The sequence below is a fragment of the Cylas formicarius genome, unplaced genomic scaffold, assembly GCF_029955315.1.
Source record: "Cylas formicarius isolate icCylForm1 unplaced genomic scaffold, icCylForm1.1 PGA_scaffold_10__41_contigs__length_53128322, whole genome shotgun sequence".
NCBI classification, from domain to species: Eukaryota; Metazoa; Arthropoda; class Insecta; order Coleoptera; family Brentidae; genus Cylas; species Cylas formicarius.
In genome coordinates, this window is record NW_026844214.1 from 37,645,557 (window position 1) to 37,658,889 (window position 13,333).

A 13,333-nucleotide genomic window follows, 5' to 3' on the forward strand; every position below is an offset into this window, starting at 1 on the left:
TTCTTACTCCTTGGTACCTAACAACGATGACATAACATTCCATTTAGTAGATGTTGTACCATCTGTCAAACAAAAACCTAACCCTGTGTTCGTGAAAATCTGACATTTGTCTCAATGCGAGCCTGCATTGTTGTTCGCTCCCCACCTCTCGCACTTTTGCGTATCCGACGCCTCTTAACTTATTTTTTACACCCTCAACGGAGTCTAACACCAGCGGCTTTTAATACCGCACCTCTTTCCTCGCGTTACCCGCACTCTTATTGTGTGCATCCAATGTTCCCGGTGCAAACATACGGGTGGCAATGCGTTTAATATGCGTGTTTGAGTGGTATGCGTGCGAGATGTAGATTCTTGTTAGCACCTAGTTGTCGCCCTTTCAGCGATATTGGAAGATTTTTTAATTGATGAAGGAACGCATATAAAGGCGGCACCAACACTGGCTGTAATTTAAAAACTGCGCATCTGTTATAGAGTCACAGCGTTTTTTCGAAAAATGTGCATTTAAAAAAAATCGCTAGGTTTAATAGTTCAACAGAAAAAATGCATTTTTAGATGGAACACCTGCTTATTTTGCAATCATTGAAACTAAAATAAAATTACTTTTCCAAATGTATAATATAACGTTTTTGCACTGTAAAGAACTCAGCTTGTATTCGTTGTCAAATTGTGATATTGCTTTTTAGAACGTTGAGTTTTGGTTCAGTCCTTTAAATACTAGTGAAACCGAGATTGCACATTATACCTATCTTAGTATTATTAATAAATAGTATATTGATTACGTTAATTAATTTTCAGAGGAACTAAAAATTATTAAAGTATGCCCAACATATAAATCGGACGTCGAGGAGCAAGTACAGGCCAATATCACTCATAACCACTTTTTCAAAAATAATCGAAACTCTCTTGAAGGATAGAGTTACGTGTTTTCTAGAAAGGCAAGTTACTTTTTACCCGTTTCAGTACGGATTTACATCTAATAGTGGTACACTAAATGCCACTATGGACTTGGTGAACTTTCTATCAAATAGTCTTGATTAGGGAAGGGTGGTTTTGGCTAGTTTTGGAGCTAAGACAAGCCTTCGATATTGACGATCATGTTCGCGATTGAAAAAATGGGATTATGTCAAACCTAATTAGAACATACTTAGCCAATCGCAGACAATTCGTAACCCTGGAGGATTCCAGTACCAGAATTATGGTTAATAATTGTGGGGTCCCTCAAGGTTGCGTCCTTGGGCCCCCCTTGTATATGTTGTATGTCTTGAGTCTGCGCTTGGCTGAATTGTAAGCAAAATATTATACATTTGCAGATGATACGGTCTTAATTTATGCATAAGAAAATTCAGGATAAAAGGATACTACAACTGGCTACTAAATAACAAATTAAAAGTAAACACCGAAGAAACTAAATACGTTTTATTTAAACAAAAAATAACTTTAACATTAACATAAATGATTCTACTTTGGAAAGAGTTGATAAAACAAAATATTTGAGGCTTATGCTTGAGGAGCAGATAAATTCGAATGCTCACATTAGTCATATACAAAACAAAACAGCAGCGTTATACAGATGAAACTATTTTTTAAGTGAAATTGCAAGACATAAAATTTATAATACGTGTTTCTTACCGATTATAAGACATCTTATTGCAGTCTGGGGTACATGTAATAAGACAAGCTTTAATAAAATAAAAATAATACAAAATAAAATCCAACAAACAAATCTAATCTTACCTTTAAAATAATACAGAACAAACTAAAAGCAACGTCAAAATAACCCATATCAATGAAATACACTCACACAACTTAAAAAATCACACTGACATACAGTTACGGAATGCCAGAACAAATAAAGAATTGCAAAATCCAACAAGTGCGGCGTCAAATACATACAACCTACTGCCTAACATTGTGAAAAATGAGACTTCTTATAATGTTTTTGTTAAATTATATTATTCTTATATTATATTATTATTATTAGATAATTCAGTTAAAATGCTTTCGGTAGCAATGCTTAATGCATTATATAATTATAGAATGTATTTGTAGTGTGTGACTGAATAAAATAAAAAAAAAACATGGGATCAAGCATGAGTTTGTTGAAGTTAAATGGAATTTACAAGACACAGGCGAACTTATGGAGACACCAAATTCTTCAAGACAGAAACAATGACAAAAACAGTAAGCACATCAGCATAGACATAGATTAATAGATAGATAAATAGGATTCTACTTCCTAGTAACAATTTTGCCGAAGAAATAAATATTCAAACAGCATAAAACATCGATACCATTGCTAACAAAATTTCTTTCCGGCAGATAAGTGTTTTTCCCCGTTACGATGAAAATTGTTTAGGAGAAATGAAAAAGCAAACGAGCACAAAAAATAACCATTTACCTGATTTTTACGGTCTGAGCCCGGGCATCAATAAGTAACGCGAGAACGCGGAACAGTGACGTGTGCGTATGTATAAGGGCGCAAGGGGGAGTCTAGCGGAGAAACCCTTTGACAGCGCGACATAAAGGATATTATTTGGAGTATCTAAATGTGCGACAATTATCTAGGCTTGCATACTACACAGCAGCGTGGCGGATCAGGAACAATACATTTTTAAATGTTCCAACATAATTGAATTTAATCAAAATCAATTGTTGATAAATGTAAAAGATGAAATTGATGAATATTATATTAAACGCCTAACAGTAAATTCTGAAATAGTTGTATAAACAACGCTTTAGGCACGAATTCGTTTAGGCACGAGAGAAGCGAAGCGCGCGTCTAAAGAAATTTATAAAAGTGTTGCATGGTGCATGCAGTTGCATTGGACAGTGTTGAATGAAACCGACGTTTTAAAGTGACACCTTGAGTACGCATAAATGGGTATTTTATAGCCAGTATAAAGCGTAATCTTTAAACTTCTTATTAAGACTAAATCTCTTATGTCTCAAACTTGCACAAAACATGGTTCTTACAGCTTACAATTCTTTATTTCTAGTTTCTCATTTTATCTGTATTCCTGACTCATTTGTATGTTAGTGTTAACTCACTCGTCTGATAAAAAAATGTTATTCCAATTTTTCAACGCCACTGATTTTACGTGCGTGTGTACGCAAGGTTTAGAAGCCAGCTAAGGTATTAAGGGCCCGGTAACACGGAGAGAGAGAGCGAGAAACACAGAAACGGGGTAGAAGGGATATTCGTCATGTGAGTGTTGATCGATCCGCTTTACTTTCCCGCCACAATCGACCGGATTTTAAATAATATTTGAAGCAATTTATTTCATTGATAGAAACAGTCAATTGTCTTGGAAGAACTTTACTATATATTTTTATAAGAATGATTAACAATAAATGTCGTATTAAAAAGCCTTAGGAACATTGATTATTTTAGAAATATTCTTTAATTGTCTAACTCAACAAAAATAACCCTTTATGGATGCATTTTCTGAAAAAGTTCTGATTCTGTAATAAGATATAGGATCGTTTCAAATTTGGCATGTTGTAGATAAAAGCATAAATATTTAGTTATCATTATGACTAAAGCTCTTCACTGAGGTTAATTTATAAATTTTATTGCTTCGCTTCTCTGAAACATTAATATTAATCAGACATGTACTCACAATTTATGTTTTGATGTTTAATATAAATAAGTCGAAAAAATTGGCTATAAAAACTATAAGCAGAATGTAGAAATTTTAAATATACTTGATTAATTTTTCAAATGATAGAAGATTTTGTTGGTAAAATGTACACACAAAAGAGCTTCTCGGTATTAGGTAACCAGGCAAAAGCGGTTAAACAATCATAGAGTTAGGCACTTAGGTCCTAACTTAAAGCGGAAATTGACAAGAATTCGATCGTTCCGGAAAATCCCGAAAATTGATAATTTTCTTTGCAAAATGATGTCATTAAATATGAAATCTCAAGTCTCATCAAAATATTCAGAGCTTTCAATTAATCAGAATATTTTAATATAATATAATATTAAATGTGCAAACATTCCAACAACAATCCATTTATAATACGCTTATCATAATATACAAAGCTACATTACGAGACATACCATAAACAGTATTAATTTCAGCTAATATGGAAAACACGATGAGACGTAAATGCATTTTCCACGTAACCCACAGCTAAAGATGGTACCTTATTATCTGTCGCTTTAAAAAGAATTAAAATAAGTAGTCAGACGCCAGCAGTACATTCATTGCAATTTGGTATTTTCAAAATACTTCCTGTCGGCAATTATTGCACATCTCGTTAGGATTTTGTCGTAATTTAGTAAAATGACCAATTTGCGAATTTTACATTCACCTGTATATTGGCATCGTAAAGAAAAATATATTATAATAAGAAAAACAAACTGTGGCGAAATAAGTATTTGTTTAGGGATACAATTTTTTATTTTGATAACGTATTATGATTATGAGTTTTTATTTAACCAAGTCACTGCATTTTCCTTAGTAGATTTACGTCCTCAATTAAATTGCTAAAACTAGCGAAAAAATTATAAAACCAGAAGAAAAAGAAACGTATTCATTCGAACAATAATGTCAATATAATAATTAAAACACAACAATTAAGACAATTCCTTGAGATCATTGGATTGATAAATTTCATGTATCTAGGACCAAAATGGATTCGTTTGTTTTCTAATTAGAGTAACAATTTCTGATTTGGCCTCATTATTTTTAAATTTATTTAGGTCTTTAACCTGATTTCTGGGTGGCGGTAAAAACATCTATTTTAAAGTCCTAACATTAGTAAGAAATTGCCTATATAGAATTATAGAATTAGGCATATTGTAGTTTTTGGTAGTAGACGACGCTATTTCGGAAACACAGCAACAGTTTTCGCAGATTCTGAATTTATCACTAGATAATATATATTCTTTTTCTGTTTACATATGCATACTATGTATAAATGTAAAAAATTGCATATCAAATATGGTTCCACGAAAATCTCAAAGTCGATTTGTGGTTTTCGATATTATGACGGCAGAATAAAACATTGACGTGGCGAATTTTGAAACGTTATCGTTAGTTAGATATATTTCTAAGCCACTTTTATTTTGGCCGCGTTGCGTTTAGACTCGGAAGATTTTATTATCATAACTATTTAACGCTGATAGTGTGAATAGCGGAATAATGAACAATTTCTCACTAGGTAATAAAACCACAATCTTAAATGCACTCGAACAATTTCGTACGAATTTTAAGGGGCATAAAATAAATCTTAAGTCTTAAATAAGGCAACGAATAATAACGGAGTAACGATTTCATCCTTCATCTTTGTATCATAAAGTTTCCGAATTTATGGCGGTTTCTTTTAGATCTCTTCATATCCTTTTCATGCGCCGTTAAATATACATATACTTCAAAAATTTGAAATCCCATCTCAATATTTTTACTGCCGAGTTAATAGATGCTGCATGCTGATAAGAATATTTTTCTGGGAAAGAGAAAAGCGACGCGATTTTGGCTATTACTTTCGTGCATCTGGGGGAATCTTGTGCATGAACTTTTAGGAAAAACTAGAAATTTATTAACGGCCACCGCTGAATTTTTTTAAAAAACGTATCCACCACCACCGTAATAATCCCGATGGGTTTCATTTTTGCTTTGATCAAGACTTACATACGATTTTTACTTGATATTAAAAACGTATTTCTTGTTATATACAGACTGTTTCAAAATCCGATATCAAGATTTTAGGGATATATTTTTCACCTTTAAATAAAATACTTTCTCGACCAAACTGCAGATTTTATGAATTATAGTTCATTTCTATTTTAACGTTAAGCAAACTAAAACGACATTAACAAATACATGAATGCATATTATCCAAATTTTAATAATGAAGAATGTTACATGAAAAGAAACCAAAACTATTTTTCCTATACTTTGTTAAAATATTTTACATAGCGAAAAGAGAGGCGAAAACAAAAAATACATAAATTTGTAGATACAAAGTTACTAAACAAGGACGAAAACTTATTTTGTCTCTAATGCCATTAAGAATAGACAAGAATACAAATAAAAAACCGTAACCGGTGCTTTAATTTTGTTCAAAATACTTCATAATAATAAAATGTCATTAATAACCAAATAAAAAAAGTCAAAGTCTAAATCGATTTTCCGTTCGTTTAAAGGTTCTATTTATTTTTTGTAAAATATACCGATATAAAGTTTTGGTAAGGTAGAATACGCAACGCTGTTCCTTGGATAAATTGCAAGAAAGTGCGCATCTCTTTTTTGTTAAAGTAATAATACATAAGTAATCCCAATAGGTTTTAACACAGACTTTAAAATTAATACTAAAGTGGCAGCAGAAAAATATTTTTTAAGTGTTTCAAAAATGCGACTGGAGGCAAATGCGTTTGAAGGCAAATTTTTACATTATAATTATACGCATTGCCACTAACGAGGAAGCAAATTCATGCGCCGCCATACTATTCGTCACCCTCCGTAATTAAAAAGAGGCCTTAGAAACTCCAATATCACTTTTATATTTTGTTGGTCGACCATGTTTATATGGGGAGGAGCGTAACACATGTCGATGAATGGGCTGTTCGTTTCCCTTCTATAAAATCATACAAGGACTCGGCGTCTCTGATGTACATAGGAGGCTTTAAATGTCTTACTTTACTTTCGAAAAGACAAATGTTTCCAACGAGAAAATATGACTATTACTTGGTTTTAATTGCAAAATATTGAACTACACAAACAAAGATGCAAAAACCTATATTAAAAAAGAAACTTTGTTGATATCGACATATGTAGAATGTAACTAAAAATGTCGACTTTTGATAAATGTATGTGTTGATGATTCGAAATTTCTGGCCAGTAATTTGATATTCGAATATTTGATACAGAAAAACTATTTAAATAATTATATAAATGAATTTTGCACTATTAAATATATGTATCACTCAAATCGAAGAACGAAGATACGAAGAACACTAACGAGCTGGTGATTATCTACAAGTTTTATTCCGTTAGTAGGTGGAAGTTTATTTTAACGAATATCCAATCAAACTTCGTGAACTATTTTTGCTTCAATTTTCACCTTCCTACGACCGCTTCTAGGCTTTCTATCCAGTTTTTAAACAACTTATTTTATGGATTTCTCTTGTGTCAGATTTTAATTTATCCACCAAAATTTTTAAACATATTTCAGCGATTTAAGTCATACACCAATACTAGACATTATTTTTAAATAATCAGCAGCATATTTGGAGAAATGTGGTGGAAACCTCAAGTAAATCTGCAGAAGATACTTTATAATACCATAACCTGCCTATATATGTTTAAGAAAAATGCCACAAACAATGTTTATTGTCAATTATTCGTGTTATTTCCTACCAAAATTTTACTCAGTACGCACAGTGTATCAATAGCAATTAAAGGAACCTGTATCAGCAATCGCGTTGAAGTCAAATTCATATTAATATGGTAGGCTACGTTATCCCATCAACGATGAATAACATCAGCCTATTGTCGGCGTGGCACGCTTTTTTCAATTACGTCCCCGTCATCGAATCCGAATCCCTTAGTTCATAAACTCAGAAGTCGATTCCCACCGAAAATATTTTAAATTTTTTCATAATTCTCTTGTTGGCGATGGCCGTCGGAGCATGCACGGAATCGGGGACCATTGAATGTCGTCGCGGAGGTGCGAAAATAATAAGACCAAGCAAACCACGTGTGTGTATGGTATACGTGCATGCGAGGGAAACGAAGAAGACAGGGTCGGAATCCCTGCAACAGAGGGTTGTCTGTAACTACAGTCTATAATATTGCACGGTATTCCAGAAAGATATTGTTATCAAATTTTGGTTGCCACATTAAATGTAATAATAACTTTGAAATTTTAAACAAAATACCTTGTACGATATTGTGTTTTTGTTTTGGGCCTAAACTTTGTTTAAATTTAACAAATAAATTTCTACAAAAATTGTTGGCAAACAAGTCATTTAAATCAAATTTTGCCAGGTACATCCAAGGATAACAAGGTGTATTAGTTTAATGCGAAAAACTCCCAATACCTTATTTTCAGTAGCACGAAATTTTCATTATGTCATTTAAATCGTACACACTGCATATAAATAGAATAATTTCGCAGATATCTGAAAGAACTAACTAAAGTTTCCAATGACATAAGTATACACTAATAGATTATAAAGTTTGAAAAAAATGACAAAATACATGTTAGAAAAGGGTAAAATTATTGATTTTATTAGAAACATTTTATTTTGTCAAAAATTTCAAAGAAAGCATACCTTGTTTGTTGAGTTTATTTTTAGTGTAAAACCATTTTGTATGTCCTGAGCAAAAACGTAAAAAAAATTTTTAATGTTAATATTTATGCTCCGTATATTGAAACTATTTGACGTATCGTTGTCATAGTTGAAGTGAAGTGTAAGTGCTAAATAAACGTTTCTGGCTGCTTTCAGACGCAACAGAAATAAGTGACTGGATGATCCTTCGCAAATTCTAGGCGACTGGAAAAATTGAAATTGAAAATTGAACATTATTTTATTCTCTAATACTTTTTAATTATTTTAAAGCTGACAGAAAAATGTTGATGAATTATATCACATATCACATGACGTCACTATTTCATACTAAGGAAAGGTATTTACATTGCTATTTTCTTTTCATCTTCTGTATATGCCGTCTCCTCTTAGAACGTTGGCTATATAATCATGCCGATTCTTGGTTTTGATGAGCTGCTTGTTACATTCTATTGGTTTACAACTCTCTTAAGTTCTCCAGTCATGAAGTGCGTCTTCTTCTAGCATTTCTTTTGCCTTGTATTCATTCCGGTATGCATAACGTGACCTAGGCAAGCAAGCTTGTTTCTTTTTCCATTTGATTTAACATAAACCATTTGTTACTCTTTGTCCATGACTCCATTCCGTAGAGAAGGATTGTCTTAACGGTTATATCTATAAACTACATATTTGAAAATACAGCAACTTTAACTTGACTTATTCTGGATCTTATTTCACGAGAGTGTTTTCCGGTTTCTATTTGAACTCTCTAACTCTTGTGCTTATTGCGAACATTCAGCCTTCGCCAGACATTTGTTTTGCTGATATTCACGAATTTTGTGTTCTTAATATCAAGTGTAGCTTTCCTCATATTGAAGATTTTGTCTATCATTCTTTGTGGTTCTTTGCTACTATCAGAAATCATCAAAGTATAGTAGGCAAAACGGATATTATTAATGAGTTCACGGTTTACCCAAATGGCTGTTGTTTCTTCACATAGAGCTCCTTGCATAATTTTCCCTAAGTAAAATGTAAAAAATATAGAAGAGCACGCAAACTGGTTTTACTCTTCTTCTTATCAATTGTTATCTAGTTTGATATTTCTTCGCCCTCCGTAATTTGCTTTACTACGTTACTTCTTCTTTTTTAGTCCACTTTTGAACATACGCCTCTACAAACTTCTTTCTTCCATCTTCTTCTGCTATCGGCTGTTTTTATCCAAATATCCAAAATCATCCATCTCAGGACTGATTTTTGCCATTTGTTAGTTCCTTCCCTGGCAACATGCCCTGCGTATTCCCATTTCAGTCTTCTTTGTCTTATCCCTGTATTTGTTCTATTATTTTTAAGAGATATTAACATCTTCATGTTCGTCTTTCAGATGGTCCATGTTTGTGCTGCGTATATTGACAAGATGCATGCATCAAAAACCTTTGTACTTAGATGTAGTTGAATTTGTCCGTTCTTCAGTAAATACCTTAGTTTTCCGAACGCTGCCCAGGCTAGTGTTTGCCTTCTTTTTATTTCTTCTATTTGAATATCTCAATTAAGGACGATTTTTTGGCTCAGGAATATAATATATTCGGTGACTATCTATTTTCGTGTTGTCTATCTTTGTGACAGTTACTTCCGTGTACATTACCTTGCTTTTTTCAATGTTCATCTTCAAATCAAGCTTGCCGGACCCGGTGTGCAACTCTGTTAGCATTTCTTATTTAGGCGTTTGCTATTGATCTTTAGGCCTTTGTTCGACCAGTTCAGTTTTTTGAATATATCTTCTAGCACGAGAACTTAGGCCACAGAATGTCGCCATGTTTAACACCTACTTCTCTATTTACTGGTTTTGTGTATTCGTTCTGGTAGAGATAGTATGTAGCTACAGACTGATTGGATCCATGGTACATTGTATTAGGCTAATGTATCTACAGTCAATCCTGCAATTCCGCAGGGCTGTCAGTAGCGCGCTCTGTTCCACTGTGTCGAATGCTTTTTCATAATCTACGAATGTCAAATAGGGTGGAAATTTGTCCTGCTTGCTTTACTGCACAATAAGAAAAACATAATCCCACCCACGCAATCGAGTCCGTCCCTGTTCGCGCGTACAGAAAGAACCCCACCGACACGTTTCGCACCGCAACAGCCAAGTGCGTATGTCGTTCGACAGATCAGAGACGCGGTGTTAACCGGGACGACCGAACAAAAGGAAAATTATGTGCAAGGAGTTTTATGGCCTCTCTTTTGTAATTTAGAAAAAAATATGCGAAAGAAAATGGCCGACGGCAGAGTGCACATTACCGCGTGCTTGTAAAACACATGCACGCATATATATATTCAACGGAAGCCCAACGGCTTCGGTTGACGGGGTAAAGTTTCTTGTAAGGCGGAACGGTTTGATTGTTTTAAACGCGGCCAAGAAACGATACTTACATTTTTGCCACGACGAGGACAACCAGTGGTCAAAACTAAGCTGCAGTTTTACCTGAAAAAAAAAACGTTACAAGTTTTAGAAAAAAAAGAGAAAAAGCAATACTCCATATGCAGATCACATTCCTGAATGGGAATTTGTAAAAATTACTATTAAACTTAGAAAGAAATACATAATACGTTACCCTGTACAGCTTTTACATATATGCATTTTCTAATAAAAAAAAAAGATGTTTGGCGCACTTGCGAAAGTAAATATTAAACTTGCCTTACACAGTTATAGATACTTGCAAAGAATCTCTAATAAAGTATGCGTATCTTATTAAAAATTCCAGTTGAAAGTTGCCGCTGTATAGGGTTGCTCGATAACACTGCATTTGTCAAACTATTTTCATGATGGAGTTTAATAAAATTAGACTTTGTCAGTGTCCAAGTAACAGCTTCTCACTCAACTCTGTTTATTTATGTATATCCGATAGATATATAGATAATAGAAAAAAGATCTCTTACAGTCTGATAAGCGACCATAAATTCCGATAGATAAACTTAGATATTCATATCAGTTTTGTTTGTGTTCTAATTTCAAGCGACCCGTGCGCTTGGCTGGGCGAAATAGTATATTATGCAACATTTGACTTAAAAAATAGACTAAACGTGCCACATACGACCGTTAGTTTTTGAGCACATATTTTAAAACAATTCACTGACACGACCGTCAGAATTGACAAACGTCAAACCGTGCGGTAAAATCTCCGCAAACACACGATTGCTCCCAAACCCGTGCGACAAAATCCCGGAAATATCCGAAGTGCCTCGGATCAATGGGAAACGAAACTGACGTGCTAAAGTGTATTTAGTATTATTTAGTATAGTAGTATTTTACAGACGGAAGCGAAAAATAGTATATTATGCAACAAGTGCGGTAAAAAATGGCATTTGACTCACGAGTTTATTTGACACGAGCGGAGCGAGTGTTTAATAAACGAGTGATTTAAAAAGTTTACCGAACGTGTTGCATACTATACTTTTTCTACGACCGTTAGTTTTTGGGTACATTTTTGCAAAACAACATGAATACATTCACTGACATGACCGTCAGAATTGACAAACGTCACAATTCAAGGCGAACACTGTTCGAAGTGTTTTCGGAGCGCGAGCATTGAAGATGCCAAGTGAGATTTTGGCGAAACGTCTGCAGGATTCCAGTCGGAGTTCAACAAGCGAACGGATGATATCCCGGAATATAGTGTCATTACATTTTTCCATCCGTGAATCAATACGTGAAAAAAAAAAAAAAATATATATATATATATATATCTATATATATATATATATATATATATATATATATATATATATATATATATATATATATATATATATATATATATATATATATATATACAGGGTTTTTCACTTAAAACTCCGCACGCCAATAACTCCAAAACGAAAAGAAATATTTAATTTATGTAAAAAGTAGTCAAAGTGTGGGGTTCGATTGCGGAGACTTTGGAAATACACGCATACAAAAGTACATATTATTTAAAAACTTTTTTGTTATTTACTCAAACTTATTTACTTTACCCGTTTCTAAGTTATACCGATTTAAAGTAAACATTTCTTGATTAATAAAAAATGTGATTAACGCTTATTTTTACAAGTATGCCATGAATGTTAGTTACTATGGCAACCATTGTTATCGCAGTTGTTTTAAGTGCAATTACAAACAATAGATTTCAACTATTTTAGTATGATTTTATTTATTATTTTTTATCGATTTAGTTCTGATAACATGATAAATAAATGAAAAAACACTAAAATACCTACAAGTTAATAACCAAAATTATTATTGCAATTAACTACATAATAAGACATTTCAAAAATTTTGTTAAAAATTATGTCCATCTGCTCAAACACAACTATCAAAAACTTTTAACAGATGAGCTTGGGTCACTTGTAGGAGAGTCCTTCTTGTGATAGCGGCACACGCTGCACTAATTTTGTTAATGAGATGAGATGAGAGATGGTGGTGTAATGTGTAATGTCCGGGGACCTCGCCGGCCACCTTACCGGTCCATTATTACCAAACCATCTATTGGGATATTCTCGGTTCAAATACCTCGTTACTATTTGGGCATTATGTGCAGGCGCTCCATCCTGCTGTAGCCACATATTCATTCTGGTGTCAAGATTCACTTCTTCTAATAGTTCCGGAAGTGTAGTTTGAAGAAATCTTAAATAGCGATCTGCATTTAAAGTTCCTTCGTAAAAGTAAGGTCCAATAAGGAATCCATTTAATATGCCGCACCAAACATTGTTACTAAAAATTCGTTGGTTACCTATTTCTGTAATCCAACGAGGATGGTTTTCGGACCAAAAACGACAGTTGTGTCTATTAACGATTCCATTATTTTGAAATCGACTTTCGTCGCTCCATAAAATTTTCGAGAGAAAATTTGCATCTTGGCTATACAAATCGGACAATGTCGCTAAGAAATACATTCTTCTAGCATAATCGCCTGGTTCTAGTTTATGAACTAGTTTATTTTTGTACGGGTGAAGAGTTTGTATGTAGAATTCTCCACAAAGAACTTATGGTAACACCGGTATTTTCTTTTATCTCTGATAGGG

The 13,333-nt window shown here is 33.4% G+C and overlaps 1 protein-coding gene across 5 annotated transcripts in view; it reads right to left on the reverse strand.

The window, feature by feature from the left end:
• Positions 1–13,333, reverse strand: part of LOC132695835 (ephrin-B2) — a 343,644-nt gene that overhangs the window by 98,447 nt on the left and 231,864 nt on the right. For 2 of the 5 annotated variants that reach the window (XM_060660361.1, XM_060660370.1), the window contains one exon: positions 10,706–10,757. The exons of the other annotated variants lie outside the window; for them this stretch is intronic. The gene's annotated coding sequence lies outside the window, so the exon portion shown is untranslated. The remainder of the gene's footprint in view (positions 1–10,705; positions 10,758–13,333) is intronic. 5 annotated transcript variants of the gene reach the window in all.